Source organism: Microcebus murinus, chromosome 6, assembly GCF_040939455.1.
Source record: "Microcebus murinus isolate Inina chromosome 6, M.murinus_Inina_mat1.0, whole genome shotgun sequence".
Taxonomy (NCBI): domain Eukaryota; kingdom Metazoa; phylum Chordata; class Mammalia; order Primates; family Cheirogaleidae; genus Microcebus; species Microcebus murinus.
The window spans coordinates 6,702,362-6,718,775 of record NC_134109.1 but is presented as its reverse complement, the minus strand read 5'-3'; the positions used below and the strand labels follow the sequence as shown (position 1 = coordinate 6,718,775).

At 40.1% G+C, this 16,414-nt stretch overlaps 1 protein-coding gene across 2 annotated transcripts in view; it reads right to left on the bottom strand.

Moving 5' to 3' along the window:
* Positions 1–16,414, bottom strand: part of SETD3 (SET domain containing 3, actin N3(tau)-histidine methyltransferase) — a 79,714-nt gene that overhangs the window by 16,404 nt on the left and 46,896 nt on the right. The gene's annotated exons all lie outside the window — the stretch shown is intronic.

Below are 16,414 nucleotides of genomic sequence, written 5' to 3'. Positions count from 1 at the left end.
AAGATAAACTAAGATATAAAATAGGATTATAAAACAAATAAGATAAAGATAAAACAGAGATCAGCATATGTAAATTTTACTACTATTTTTTTCTGGACAAAAAGAACATTTGGTAAAAATATCCAAAACTTCACACTTATGAAAAATGTTATACGTTTCATATTCTCTCTTCACAACATCCCTCCCTTAGACCTTTTAAGCACTTAAAAACTTTGTCTCAATTAAGAAATTAAAAGCTGTAACAGTATAATTTTAATCTTCAGTTTCAATTACAGTCTGATAGACAGATTGCAGTAAGTGATCAAATGAACAAATGGTTGTTTCTGAGACACAAATGAAATTCTGCTGTGGCTGTCTCCGCACCACTGTTAACGCACGAAGCTCCGTGCAGCGTGCAGTTTTACTCTTGACGCATTGGCATCACAAGTGCACTGTAATTTATCATCGCTCACTGTAATGTACTCGCTGGCACTGTGTGCAGGACAGTAGGGGATGAGGTAAAAGTGGCTCAAACCGTAAATCAATTAGAAAACAAAAGCTTGTGCTCAGCGCGCAATTTTAGGCAAATTATGTATTACAAAAGGCTGCCAATGGGTGTTAGCTCCCAGGTGCCCGCCTCTCCCCTCTAGTCTTTAGCCCAGTTTTAACCCTTTGGAGGAAAAGTCAAAATGTAAAAATATATTCACGTAATTTTAAAAATGTATTATCTGTGACAACAAAAATGAAATTAAAGGAGATATATTTTAGGTCAACATATAAAATAACATACTGCCCAAGGAAATTTTCTACCTGGTACAGAATGATCAGGAAATCCCATGGGGGCTGGGGGAACCAAGAGCATGGGCAATTCAGCCAGGAGGTGAGAGTCCCAAGGGATTGCAGCCTCTTGCTTCTGAGGGTCCTAAATATGTTCTCCACTTAATTATTAAACTGAACTGCAACAGCATGCAGGCTTTACCTTATAAAAGTGCAAATTGGCATATAAGAACCACCTCACCTCAAAACTAATTTGATCACAAGAAGTACTACAGAAAAACTGAGAAACTGCAAAGAAAGGGAATTCCATTGCTAAAATTTCTTTTCACTTGAAATGAAATTTCAAATTATCTGATCAACTGGGAACTTTGCACATCCCGTCTGTTTTCATGCACTAGGAGGCAGGAAAGTGTTGTTTTTGTTATTTTTAAGTATTTGAATTCATTTAAACTGTACGAATTTTCTATGATATTTTGAAAGTTGGTAAATTCCAATGCTAAACCCCACAAGTACTAAAAATTTGACACTCTCAAGAAAAAAGTCTGACTTATTAAATAGCAGAAAAGTTCACAATTATCAGCATTATTGGAATGCTGAATCTCAAAATGACATGAAGAAGAATCTCGCAACACTCAGATTATCTTGAGCCTGGGACCCGATAACACTATTCAAACATGGGTGATATCAGGGACCAAAGAGATGGAAAATTAACTCTCCAAAATGTTTCCCTTTCTACTAGTCATACATATTTCTTACCCAACATATACGTTTATGCTCACAGTCCTGATGAAGTTGTAAAAGAAAAAAAAAAAAAACCACAAGGAAAAAAATGTGTAAATGCATTCTTCAGATTGATTTTGAAGATTATTTTGGCTGTATCATATAATATTTGCAGAATCTGTTAGAAATCGTTGTTCTTATCTTCTTTAAAACCCAGGGTGAGCCCACTGTATGTAACTCTAGTATAAAAAGCTATTCTGCCACTGACACATGCAGTTACAGCAAAATGTGACACTGGAGAAAGGAAATAACTTTCATTTTAACAAGGCTCTGACTACTGGAACACTATCGCCACCTACTGGCTCTAGGGGAGAGTAGGTTATAGCCACAGAGTTCCTGAATTATTTCCCAGGGCAAGGCCTCGGCGGCAACTTACTCTAAACCAAAACCGGGTGTATCCAAGGAACGTGGCTACTGCTTCAGCTTTACGCAAGTAAAATTTGGTTTCTAAAAAACAATTATATCTCACCTCTCAAAATCATTATATAATAGTTTTAAAATTATTTTGAAAAATTATAATACTGGAAATGATTTGTATGTAAAAAAATATTTAACCGTGAAAATAAATGTTTTTACTTATTCTGAGAAAATGAACAAGGATAAGGCAAACATCTATTACAAACAAATTTCACTTAAGCTCTAGAAAGGATGGTTTTATTTTTAAAAACACCAACCCTTTTCCCTGTTGAAGATCAAGTTATGGTTGAAAAATACATCTTCCAAAAATTATAATATTAATCTGAGGTTACTTGAAAGTTGCTAAAATGTTCTTAGATGGAAGTATTTAAGCTCACACCTTATAGAGAGGATAAATGAACATTCCTCACTTCACAGAGTGAACTCCCAAAAGGGTTTTGTTGATCATAACAGCCTTTTCCAACAGAAGACATTCCTAGCCTATACTTCAAAAATAAAAATGTAAAAATTAAAACAGAAAACTTACTCTTTGTGGCCAATTGATTTTAGCATCCAACCCAATTGTAACTTTGATTTCTAAGAAACAGCTACACACGGAATAGGTGAGGAGGGTCCCAAAAGAGCTTCGTCTGGCCACTGTCGGGAAGATGACAGAGGCAGGGCTCCTCAGGCACAGGCCCCACAGGAGCAGACGGTGGGTCTGCCCAAGCATGAACTCCCCACAACCCAAACCTCCCAATAAATGCAGGGTTAGAAACTAGCCACTAATTTTCTGAAAACTTCTTAAGTGATCGATATTTTTACTTTCTTGAGCATATTAAATATTTGAAGTTGGAAAAATGAACAATTGCCGTAGCTCATAATTAGACGTGGAACACTGAAGAGCCTACTTTCAACAGAGGATTCTGGTTTTCCTTCTGCCAACCCAGGCAACCCACTGAAGCACCCTTCCTGTTTCCTTTTCCATCAAAAGGAGGCATTCCTTGTGAGACAGTAATATTGTACCTAGTACAAAATAATCACTATGTTTGGGAAAGATTAATATCTAAAATTGTTTGTTTGGCTTCAATAAAAAGGAGCAATATTGCTAAATATGTAAGTATGACATTTTGAAGAATTTACCATATTGCATGGGTCTGCTAGCTATGCTTAAGGAAATTAAAAACCACTACAGTCAGCATATTTGATCCTTATTAAAGTTCTATCTTGAACTATCGCTCACATAAAACAAAAATAACCAAGAAGAAATTTAAATAAAACCTATGGATTATAAGTGTTTGAAGATGAAAAAATGAACAATATTCCGGCTTAAAAAAAATTGATTTAGCATGCAGCTTCTCTTTATAGTCCCTTGATAAAAATGAAATCTCCCTAACAAACACTTAATAAAACCTGTCAATATCTCTGGAAAGAAAAATGACACAAATGCATTAAGTATTAAATACCCTTGGAAAAAGTCACATATTCCATGAATTTTTGATGTACTATCTTGACATTAATGTAAAACCTTGATATTTATAATTGACAGATATTTAATAAAGTATAAAAGAAGATGGCTGCTGTGCAGCATGCAAATCGTTCAGGCTGATCAGAAACAAGAGATACAGATGTGCACTTACACTAAACACACACTTAATGTGTGTTACACACATCAGCCGTAGTCCTATTTGAAGCTCATATAACAAACCTTTGTGGAGAACCAAAATAAGCAGAATTCGTTATTATGTGATTCCCTAATTCAGAAACATCTAGTGTGTGAAACAGCTTTGAAACATTAATAGCTCTGTACAGAAACAAAATATTTTTAAGTTAAAGGGGTTTTTTGTTGTTGTTGTTGTTGTTTTTTGATATTTAGTAAGCATTTTTAAAATAAATAAGTACTTCCATAAATATATGGAGAGATATTTCCAAAAACAATTCTTAAAAAAAATCCCACATTTAACCTAAAGGAAGATGCAAAATGCTCTGAAGGAAAAAAAAAAAGAAATGATTAGGACACATACATGGCCTTTAAGACACAAACATTTCTCAAAATCTAATCTTTACTTTTCTAAAGAATATTCTTTTCTACCTAGACTGATTTTTATAAGGAAACCAAGATGAATACATTAAGTAATCACCTTCAATGACGCATTTAAATATACTAAAAGGAAAAAGTTGCTCAATTTATAAAAATGACTCCTAAATACTATATTTCAAAGAATTTATATCTTTGCTATACCATATAATTATTAGTTTCAAAAATATATATGGTAGTTCAGTGACTCTGCTCTATTCGATGACTCTATAGCATCAGAAATGACAAAATTTAATTCAGAAGTTGTACCTAGCTTGTTCTGATAAAAACCCATAATACCAGGCAATTGCATTTTTCTGACTAAAATACATCTGGATTGCATTTTTCTTTACTTCTTAAGCATACATAAAGAGGGACAGTCAGGGGCTATAATTAACACGGACAGACACACCTAACTCTAGTGATGGTTCCACTCCACTTATTTCTACAGGGATGTGATCCGTCACAGAACCTCACATTCAACCTTTTGGGATGGATGCAATTACCTAAGTTTCAGAAACATGACCCCATCTCACGTGACCAAGGCCCCATCTCTGTTGCTTCCAATGCCACCTGAGCAATCCCTGCACGGGACAGCCTGCTTGCACCCTCCCTAAGCCCACTACAGATCCCAGAGCCTTAGCAAATACTGTGTTCTTTGCAAACTGAGAAGAAAGAAGAGAAGCAACAGACAGTTCCCTTGACCTGTCCTGGAGAGACCCTCTTCCTCTTCAAAGCAATGCTGCACCAACCACAGAGGGGAAGCGACAGACAGGAGAAGGAAAGAGGGATTTCTCCGGAAGGAATAAGAGTGAAATAGGAGATGGGAAACAAAAAGAAGCTGATAACTGAAAAGATGGCAGGCGGGAGAAAAATTTACATTACATACCTCAAGGTTTCTCCTCTCTATCCCCAAATGAAGGCTAATTAGAAGCAGCATGCAAGACAGCAAGTTTCTAGTGGGTCAATCAACCCTTTTGCTGGTATTTTATTCTCTAAGTTGATACAACAGAATGACAAACTGCAACACATCTACTGAATCTAGAATTTAGTTTTGATGACAATAAATCAGAATCAAAACATGGTTCATATATTTGGCTCTTGAGGGAAAAAGTCAATTTTTAAGACTCATTTTTAACACAGATTACATCCAACTCTTCAGGGAATTTTTCATCATAAAGTTCATTGAATTCACTCAATATGATCAAATAAAAATTTAAATATGTCAATACACATTAAATTAAGATTTTCTGCTTTTCACTTATATATATAATTTTTCTATAACAAATGTGTATTACCTTATAAGTAAAAAATTTAAATTAAGAAAATGAGATTAGTGGAAAAATAACATTGTTCAATAAATTTATAAAATTGCTTTATGGTGGGAGATTTTTTTTTCCCATTAGAAGACATTGAATCTATAATCTATATCCAGTTTAAATTTAATTAAAATTTTGTTTAACTATTATAAACATATGCCTCTTTAAACACTTTTTTATTAGTTATCATTTGTATAACCCGAAGATGGACAACCAACTATGAACCAAATTTAGTCATAATCCATCAACATTTTTGACTGCCATTTATTCACTCAACAAATATTTCTTTTAGAAAGAAAAAAAGTGATGATAGGTGAAGACTAGAAATTCATCCATTCAACAAATATTTTATTTACTGAATGTCCCCAAGTGAAAGGCACTATTAGGTGCCCTGTGACATCTTAACATCCTCAGGTGTTTATTGCCTAACAGCAAAGACAGGTCTGCGAACGACAACAAAAAAGGACGGCAGCTCAAACCCCTCTTCCTCAAGGGCACCTCTGCCCTCCCAGGTCTCTGTGGAATCCTCCTCTGGGACCTGTCTTCCATGCCATCCTCAGGTGACACCTGGCAAGTGCCTGTGCTGTGGGCATTGACTCCCACACCCCCCACAGGTGGTAAGCCCAGCAAGGCAGGGCCCACATCTCCTTGGACCACTGTGAGTCCCTGGGCCTAGCACAATGCCTCATTGGAAGAAATCCTTCGTCCCAGCTAGAGGGAACACTTCTGCCCTTTTCCCTGGGACAGGGAAGGAGAGCTGTGACCCGGTAAACTTCGAAGGCTTCATCACTATCAATCTGAAAGGGCCTGAAGTATAGGTAAGAATACAGGAAATAATGACTTTCCCAAAACACCAGACCCTAAAGTCCTTGAGAGACAGCCCGAGGGGAATCTGGTCTCCACATTCCTCTTCAGAGAGCTCCAGCCTGCAGAGCTGGAGGTGCTCTCTGAGACACCCCTGCCATACCAAGGCAGTGCCACAGGATTTCAGAAACACAGCTTTCCACTTCCTCTTCTTCAACATTCCATTTCTTTTTGTTTCTTTGTTGTTTTTTTTTGAGACAGAGTCTCCCTTTGTTGCCCAGGCTAGAGTGAGTCCCGTGGCGTCAGCCTAGCTCACAGCAACCTCAAACTCCTGGGCTCAAGCAATCTTCCTACCTCAGCCTCCCGAGTAGCTGGGACTACAGGCATGCACCACCATGCCCGGCTGATTTTTTGTATATATATATTTTAGTTGGTCAATTAATTTCTTTCTATTTTTAGTAGAGATGGGGTCTTGCTCAGGCTGGTTTCCAACTCCTGACCTCGAGCAATCTGCCCCCCTCGGCCTCCCAGAGTGCTAGGATTACAGGCCTGAGCCACTGTGCCCAGCCTAACATTCCATTTCTTAAGAACAGAGTATTCTTCTACCATCTAGGGGTCAGAGAATCATCTCTATTTTTTGTTTTCAGATCTGTCTTTAAACACCTTTCAGAAAGCCCTACTCTATTTTAAGAACCCAAAAGAAGCAAAATAGACCAAACCCACCAGTTCTCTGTATCAAATGGTCACCAAAGTTCCATCCACTACATTCCAACTCGGCCCCAGTGCACAGTGCACACCCTTTGAAGAGGTTAGCCCAGCAACTTGCTGGGTCATCACAGCAAGCCACCCAACCCTCTTGTGCGTCTATTTCCTCCTCTGAAAAGGGAGTCAGACAAGTTAATTCCATCTTCCTTAAGATCTTAAATCGTTTGTTTTTCTGCCTTTTGACACTTCCCCACCCCAAATACCCCAATCTGCCAGATGACTTAAGGACTCTAAAGCATGATTAAACCTCATTCTTCGGTCTGCAAAAAGTCAACTTCACCAAGTAAGTGATCAATGCTGATTCAAAAGGTACATGCACTTGCAACTCCTCAATCTTATCATTAAACACACTAGAAATAAACAGAATGGTAAAAGCAGTTATTTTATAAAAACACACATGCATCAAAAAAGCAGGCTAAAATTATTCATCATCAGTTTCATAATATACTATTTCATTTTCATTTCAGCTATTTCAGGTTTCAATGATTCAGGATACTTTGGTCTCTTGTTTAAATAAGCTAGCATGACCAGAGTCACCAGTCATTTATAAGAGAAGAGCATTATGACCACCATTATGAAACTGACTTCTTTTATAAGGTAACTGACATTCAGAGCACGAGTACAAAAACCCTGTCCTAGAACAGGAACGGCCATGGTTAGTACACAGGACAGCTGGCTGTTATCTCCATGAGGATGCGAAAGTGGGAGAGTGGGAGACAGATACTAACAATCACCATTTGCTAACCACTCTGTACAAAGCACTAGATTGAGAACTCTAGGTTGTATTCAATTTAATCACAGCACTGTTATTAGCCCTATTGTACTGATAAGGAGACAGAGGAACAGAGAGGTTAACAGGCACCCAAGGCTACCCAGTTAATAAGTGATGAGGCTGGGAGAACAACCCAAACAACAGCTTTTTGGAGTTTACTCCAAGGCAAAGAACAGTTAGTTGTCCTATTTTTGTAAATAAAGTCTTATAAGTTCTGATATGGTAAATACATCTTTGCTCAGTGAAATTCTAGAAAAATGTTTAGCAAATATTGCTCTCATTTAAAATTTGCCATAGAGATATTATAAAAGGCATTCTAAAATTTAGAGCCAGGCAATATTTGCAAAACTAAGACAACGAATATTATTTTCCAAACTAGCACTGAAAGGACACCATGTTTAGTTATGTCTTTAACTTCAGTCATAAAATATCAGACGTGGGTGGTAACTTAGAGATTATCTGATCCAATTTCCTTCATTGTGGACATGAAGAACTCTGTCCAGAAAACACATGTATATCAAAGACATGTATGATAGAAGGCATATGTGAAATTCGTTCTCTGGTATTTTCTTCACTAGAATTATGCCACATTGCTATCCCAATAACTTCCAATATCCCATTATCTGGAATTCCTATCATTTTCATGATAACCCTAAATAGTCTCTAAGACACCCCACAGCTTTATCAATCATTAAACCAGCATATCTCTAAGTTATTACACTGGCATTATCTTTTGGGCTACTTTCAACTTTCCTTGTAGTCATGCTGTTAGGGAAATGAACTTTGGTTCCTTAAATGTTCTGCCTCTAAGCCTAAAGGAAGTTGAAGACCTCTATGAGTGGCTAGTGAGTAATGAGCTCTAGGGGTGCGGCAGAATCTGAGAACCCATATATTTGGGGTTCTGGTAAAGGCAAATTCTGACGTAGTAAGTCAATCCCGGTGATTTAGGAAGAATGCCATAACTGAGTGAGCTCTGAGAGATCCACATTCTCAGGCACCACGCGAATCCATACATCACATATACTACTTTGTCACCAGCGGCCATGAGTTTGCTGTAGAGAAGCTCACTGATAACACAATCTAGGGTAAAGGTCCCTGGGGCACCATGCCCGCTGCTGGCCACAGAGGAGGTGGGTGCAGATGCAGGGCTGAAAACACCGCTCACAGCCTCCTGCACCAATGAAGGCCGGAGGCACGACCCCGCTCAGCCCTGCGGCTGCACCAGGTGCCCAGGTGCCCAGTTCTGTGGACACAGCGAGTTGTGGGTGTACTGGCTCCACTCTTTCATCTTCGGAGTCTCAGTAACTTGAGGGAAGCAGTTTTCAGTTATTCACACTCCCGCCTTTTCTCTATTTCCCACAGTTAAAGAGTGTTCAAAAGGTAATAATCAGAGAAAATCCCAAAACTATTTCTCTAGGTCATTCTGGGCAGAGCAAAATTACAAATATTCTTACCAAGAGGAGAGAGGTATATGGGCCTTTGAACAAGATATAAAAAAATTATCTTTTTGTAATATGAAATTACTAATAAAGAGCTATAGCTCTGAAAAATCTAAATAACCTTTTTTTATATCTTCTGAAAAGGGAACTTTCAAACACACTACCCTGACATTTAATAAATAAATATTTCAACATTACTGGTAAAATGTCCCCATTAAAACTGCAATGAACTGAATTATAGGATTATAATTTATTAGAGTCAAAACAGAATGTTATTATACCGGTAGTAAGTCAGGACTTTCACCCAAATTACCAAATGTAATTTAAGATGTGCATGCCTTGGGTAGAGTCGCTGAGAGTTTTCTTTTTGATTAAGCAAAATTATTTTATATTATCCTCAGTTAATAAAAAATTCCCTCTTATGTCATTAAAAGTCCAAACCAAAATAGGTACCAAAAGTCTCAAGCATTGTTCTATTAAAAAGAAAAAAAAGGTGACACTAAGATGTCATCAGTACTTGCTGGATATTTCACCATTAGCATTAAGATTCGTTAGGAAAAAAAGTCATAAACAAAAATTCTTTTGTAAAGTATTGTTAGACTCTGCCTTTAAACTGAACAAGGTATAAAATCCGGGAGAAGAAAGCAGCAAGGCTAAACTGTACAAGGAATGGACCACATTTTACCTGGTTTCTATCTTATAAGGCTAAGACAAATGACAGCCAAAGAGTACAAGTTAGAAAATGCAAATCTGACTACTTCTTTTTCCATAAAATATTATATTTTGCCTTATATTTTCTTAATTAAATGCTTTACTAATCAATAGTTATGAAATGGATTTCACTCTGGGTCCTCGGCCCCCCCCGCCAGAGAAAATAATATCTCACATTCTAAAAGTAATAGCATTTTGTTGGAGCAGTCAATTTCTGTAAACAAATATTCAGTGAAGGAATAGTTTAATCAGTGGTATCGTTTAAGCACTACCTCAAAAACAGATAATTATTAAATTTTTCACTTGGAACAGAACGCAAGAAATTCAATATATTGACTTTGTTAAGCCATCTTTTGATATAAGATGACATTTGATTATAATCACAGATGAGAAAAGACTTCAGAACTGGGTTATGAAAACCATGTCAGCTGACTCCCAACCCAAGGCCCAGAAACTCAGGGAGCACTTACATTCAGGGACAGGAGTGATAGTGCCAGGGAAGCCTAGAGAGGAAAGAGCAGGAAGGTGCGGAGGCAAGGAGACCGGCGGTGACACAGGCCACTGGCCCTGTAACCCGAGACCCAGAGCCCTAAGAGGGCAATGCCCTACAGGCAGCAGGGGCTTGAAGAACTCTCTAGTGTGTCATATTCTTGATAAATGTCATGATTAAACACAAGGAAACAGAGAAAGTTGTTATCCCACAGTCTTTCTCCGCAGAGTAGGAATGAGGGAAGCCAGGAACAGCTGAGACAAGAACAGAGAAGCTAGTAAGACACAGGAGTAAGACACAGCGGCCAGGCGGAGGAGGCTGGACTCACACGGTGCTGTCATGCAACCTGGATACTCTTCACGACATTCCAGGGCCCAGGAACAGAAGCTGAGGAAGGGGACAGTGAGGAGGTTGTGGGGTTGTCGATGATCACAAACGTGAGAAATCTGAGAGTGCTACAGAAGGGTACCCCTCAGACACAGGAGGGCAAGGCAGACCAAAGGGAGGACAGGTACGCTCCAATCACGCCTAGACCAGGCTCTCTTCAAACACTCTCTACTGCTTTGAAATTAAACTGTACCACACAAAAAGAAACAGGACTAGAAATGATTTCCACGTGGATGTTAATTGCTGTATTACCACACAAAATAGCACTCCACCAGGTTTGCTGAACTAACGAGTCCTATTCTCTACAAAATGAGAGGTTAGCAGACTACCTTTCCAAGGTCAAGCAGGGACTCTGTCATCAACGTGTCTACCTTGGTATCAACTCTCCTAGGGCAGAAGCTACCAGGGGCAGGTACACGTGAGAACAAGAAAGGCTTGCTGGTGGGCGTAGGGGCTGCCATCTGGCCCAGCAGACCCAGTGGTTAGAGCACCAGTCCCATGTCCAGCCAACTCTGAACACGGATGACCTGCAGCCCAAGCTTTCTGTGCTCAGTGGAACACTCTTAACAAGCAGTAAGCGTGCAGTTAAGTGTCAGCTGTTATTATTATTCTTTAACTTCTGCCATATTCATTTTGTACATGTCAGCTGCAGAGGGGATTATGTGACTTTAAGCCAGGTACTGGCAGATGACTTGCTTCAAGCCTAGAGACGACCTCAGTCCAAGTGATCGTCAACAGCAATCCAGCTACCTCTTTTGTAAAAGGCATAAGACAATGTGGAATGTAGATTTAGCCTCAGATTACTCAGGCTGCGGAAGATGGTACAGAAGCAAGCTTCTTCCTAAACACTTAATGAATCCACTGCAAAAAGAAAAAAATCTGTTTTCCCATCTGCACTTCCAGACACATATAATCAAGTGACATTTTCCAACATAGGTTTTTCTAGATCATTAGTTTTGTCAATTAAGACTTTATGCTCAGCAAAATGACCGTTATTTTTTTATTCACCTTTTAATTTCTACAACAAAACCAAAACACCCAAGGTACAAAAGCTGGATGTAATCTTATTCATCCTTGAAAAAGTACGACGTGGAATAGTTTCCTTCCATTTTCACAATTTTCCAGACTGTAATAATCCCAACACCTTCCCCCCATTCACTTAGCCAAATCCTAAAACAGGGTTTAAGATCCCTTTTCCTTCAAACCTTCACATGACCTCCAGTGACCTCTAAATTTTTAACACATGCAGTCTACAAAATGTCACCGAGCACTTTAGTTTTACACCATATTAAATTGCTCTTGAGTTGCTTCACGGCATTTGTTCACTCATTCAACAAATATTTACGGAGTGCCCACTGTGTGAAATGGAAAACAAGAGAGTGAGACATCCAGTTTCTGCCCCCGGAGGCTTCCTGCCAGGTAGATGGTCGACACTGAGGAACCATCAGAGTGGGATGGGAGCAGCGAAGGAACAGGATGTCAGGGCAGGCAGAGCAGGTGGAGGCGAAGGCTGGGGCCTAACCGTGGAGAAGGGTGGGAGGGGGGCCCAGCAAACAAGGTGCCGACAGACAGGCACCAACCCCTCATTCACTGTTGCCACTTGGTGTTTTCCCCAGAAGTCATAAACTTGGTTTAGAAGAAAAGGAAGAGACTGTCCATCTTGCAGTGATCACCGCCAATGTGTAGATTTCTTTCTCAATGGGTCCTTTATTTAAAACGAACATAAAAAGGAGGTGGCATCTCCCAGGTGGAAGCACATTTAAACTAACACTGGAAGAGCCACAGCGCTTAGATCAAGAAAGCAGCTCCCAGTCCCAGACACCAGGTTCAGGACCGCCCCGTCCTCTCATGCCCACTTACAACCTTGCTCAGCCAAGGAGGGCAGAGGCCTTGCCTTTCATCTTTATGTGCCCTCCCCTGCTCCCTCCCACACAAGCACAGCCCCCACGGGCACTGCCCCCTTGTCTAACAGCAACTCAGGTGGCAAGTACAGGAAGCAGGAGGCTATGACATTCCTGTTTGGGCCTGGCAGAGTGGCTGGTTCTGAAGGGAGCTGGGTGGGCAGTGGGGAGTGTCCTGGGCACTTTAGAGTGTCTACTAACTTTCCCACATGTGGTCATTTTGCAAATTAACCTTTTAGTTTGAAAAATAAAGCTAATTACTCCAAATTATTCTGGGTAACTTAATGGTGCTAACAAAGTAAACATACCTTTGGATTATTTGAAATGGACAACTCCATTCAATTCAATAACCACTGACGTTTAGTGAAAATAGGTTACCCATCATAAAATAACCACAGTAACCACATCTTTTGGCTACTACTTAACATGCATGTCCATTAAAAGAACAGGACATAATAAAATAAATGTGATATTTACTGTACTACTCTTGTGAGCAAGTACTAGCGTGAAAACTAGGATGAACTATATCTGCAAAAAAGTAGGAAAAGAAACAGGTGTTAAACTTTTAAGAAAGGTTTTGTTTAATCTCAGAAGAGTTATCAAAGTAGCTATTATTTCAATAATAAAGAAAGTCAAGTCAATTAGTTGGAACAATTTTATCCTAGATGTGCTATGTTTCTGCATCCTCAATGCTACTTTAAACCCATTGTAAAGCTTTCTAGCAAAGCTTCACTCACCACCTCCCCAAACCTCCACAGAGTGTCTGCTACATGCAAGGCATCGTGGGGGAACAAGTAAGACAGGTTCTTGACTCTCAAGAAGCTAAGGAAGTCATACATAGCAGGGAGTCCAGATGGGCAAGCTAGGATGTGTCACACCAGGATAAACGACATGTGCTGGAATTCAGAGAAGAGCTGCAGACATTGTCGGGAAGAGAGAGATATGGCAATGACTCATGGAGGAGGTGGCATGTGAGTTAGCTCTCTAAAGATGGGCAGGTTTTTTCCACGTGGGAAGGGAGAACACATCCTGGGCAGAGAGCACCAGAAATGGCAGCAGCAAGCAGGAAAGGAAGGGCTTGTTTGGGAAAGCCGAGCAGCTACAGTTTGCAGAGTCAACTGCACGTGGTGGGGAGTAGTGAGTGAAGAGGTGCAAGGCTGGTGGAGCCTGAGCACACAAGGCCCACGGACAGCGGCACAGTGCCAGAGCAGGAGTGCCAGTCTCAACTGCGTGGCCCTGAGCAGCCACTACCTGTCTGTTGTCAGTTTCACGCGTAAAAGACAATGCCTACCACTGAGGTTTTCTGGCACTTGGGAGGCTTCAGTAAGTTAGTACTCTTCCAGGAACAAGGACTTAGTAGACATTCGTAAATTAACGGAAATGACGAAGAGGACGATCACCATAAAAGTAATCTAACAAAGGATGGATAAAAACGGGGGGGGGGGGGGGGCGGGAGGAGAGGGACTGGTAAAGCTTGAGAATCTGAAAAAAACTACAGGTCTTACGTGCCAAGGAACTGAGGCTGTCCTCCAGCAACCGCCAGCAAGAAACTGAGGCCCTGAGGTCCTGAACCCTGCTGCCAATCACATGAGCGAGTGTGGATACAGACCTTCCCCAGTCAAGCCTCTAGAAGAGACTGACTGCAGCCTTGTGGGAGACCTGCAGCAGGGACCTAAGCCATGCCTGGATTCCCGGCCCAGACAAACTGTGAGATAACACATGTGTGTTGTTTTAAGCCTCTAAGAAACAAATGAAAAAAATTTATTTTAAATTATGAACTTCTGGGTATAGTCCTCAAAAATATTCACTCAAGACAAGACATGGTCAGTTCAGGCTAGAGTTTGTCATAGTTAAGTTTCTTTAAAACCTCAGTGACATGTCATTTCTCAGTCACTGCATGTTCCCTGTGGGTTGGCTATGCCTCTGCTCATGGGATCTTCACTTTAGGACCCAGGCACCTGGTAAATGTTAGTGCCTTTCTGCCTTCTAGGAAAGAGGAACTGAACACACTTGCAGGAAAAAAGACACGTGGGCACCACACTACTGAAAGCACAGGCTGGATAAGGACAGAAAAGTGAAGAAAATGAGGATGGTTGAAGGTATGGGAACATTCTAAGAAGGGGCAGAAAGAAGCCAAGAAAACTAAATTCTCTCCAAACCAAAGGCAGGAGACTGCTTAGGGTGAGTGCACTGGGTCTGTTTTACTATGATCATTAATGTAGTGATACAATTTCCTGTCCTTTTTGTCCTCCTTTATGCTCAGCATTCACTCAGGAACCTGAAGACTAATATTCTATTTCAGTCCTAAATTTATGGCTTTTGACTGTATCCCAGTTCTTTGAAACATATGCCAAGCACTCTGAACAAAGATGCTGGCTAGTTAAACGTGATGAATAGGTGCTTCTACACTGGTGGTCTTGAACAGAACCAAATCTAATATAGAAACCCACCTGAGTTTCTTCAATTCTCAAAATTACTTATGAAAATCAGGCAATTTTAAGGCCTCCATAAGGCCTACCTTATATGTTTAAGGACTTATTTTGGTTTCTTCAATTCCACACACCTGTTTTCGTTCTTTGAAACAGATGAAAACTGTGAAGTATAAAGGAAATGGTAAGATAATTCTGGAGTGGCTCCAACAGCAAGCACTGGCTACCCCCAGTCCTGCAGCCCCAGATGCTGTTCTTGGGGTGTGCTGCAGCCTGGCCTTCAGTCCAGGCCTGTGGGCCCAGAGAAGGGAACCCAGGAAACACCATTTCTAACAAGTTTCCCAGGTGACTTATGCTCAAATTGAGTTGAATCTGGGAACTGGGTTCAGTGCTGGCTCACACAAAGGAGGAGAACAGTGAAGATCTTTGCCATCTGATTAAATCCCTCCCTGTCCCCGGCACACACAGATGCACACACATCTGAAGGGTGGAAAACAGAGTATGGAAGAAGCTGAATTTCACACTAGGCTTCCTGGCCCTATCTCTGTCCAGCTCTTCCCACTTGAAGTTCTGGGTCAAGGAAACCCTGTCGAACAGAATAAATGAAACTTTAATTTTCCTCCTTATGCTAATTTATATTTTCTAATATTTTATACTGTATGTATATATGACATAATTTTTTTAATGATTTAATTTAAAAAGAAAAGAGGAAAAAGGTCAAAGGTCTCCCACATCAGTGCCAAAATCTCTGGCCGTGTTACTTTTTCCTCAGGATAACTAATACACCTTTTGACCTAAGCTTCAAATAATGAAAATTTATTCAACAGACATTTATTAAGTGCCAAACATTAGACTAAGAACTGTAGAAACAAAAAGGAAGAGAGTTTGTTCTCAGCCCTCTAGGGGCTCAAAATGGTGCTGTTAAAGAAATTAGTGAAATAAAGCAGGTGACTCATTAATGAGTGATTAAACCTCTGAATCTGCTGAGCTAAAGAGGTGCGTAAATGGTGAGCATCTGGCTCACACGCCACTTTCTTTTCCCATAGCAGATCCTCCAGGAACCACCATGCCTACTTTACTATTCAGTGCTGACAACCAAAACGAAATATTTCAAGAGTGAATCAGACCTGTTTCAATGGACTGGTCAGTTTATGCAGAAAAGGGTCTGACTGAGGTAGGTCCTGAATTTCACTATTATTTAAGTCAGCTCTAACAGTAACCCTAAAAATAACATTTACTGAGGGTCTACTATGTGCCAGGCACATAAACTATCCTAAGCTTTTTATATGCAGTGACAAATTTAGATCTCCTGACCCTGCAAGATGGGTGCTACCATCACCCCCACTTTACAGACAAACTAAGGCCCAAAGAAAACATGCCCAGGTCAT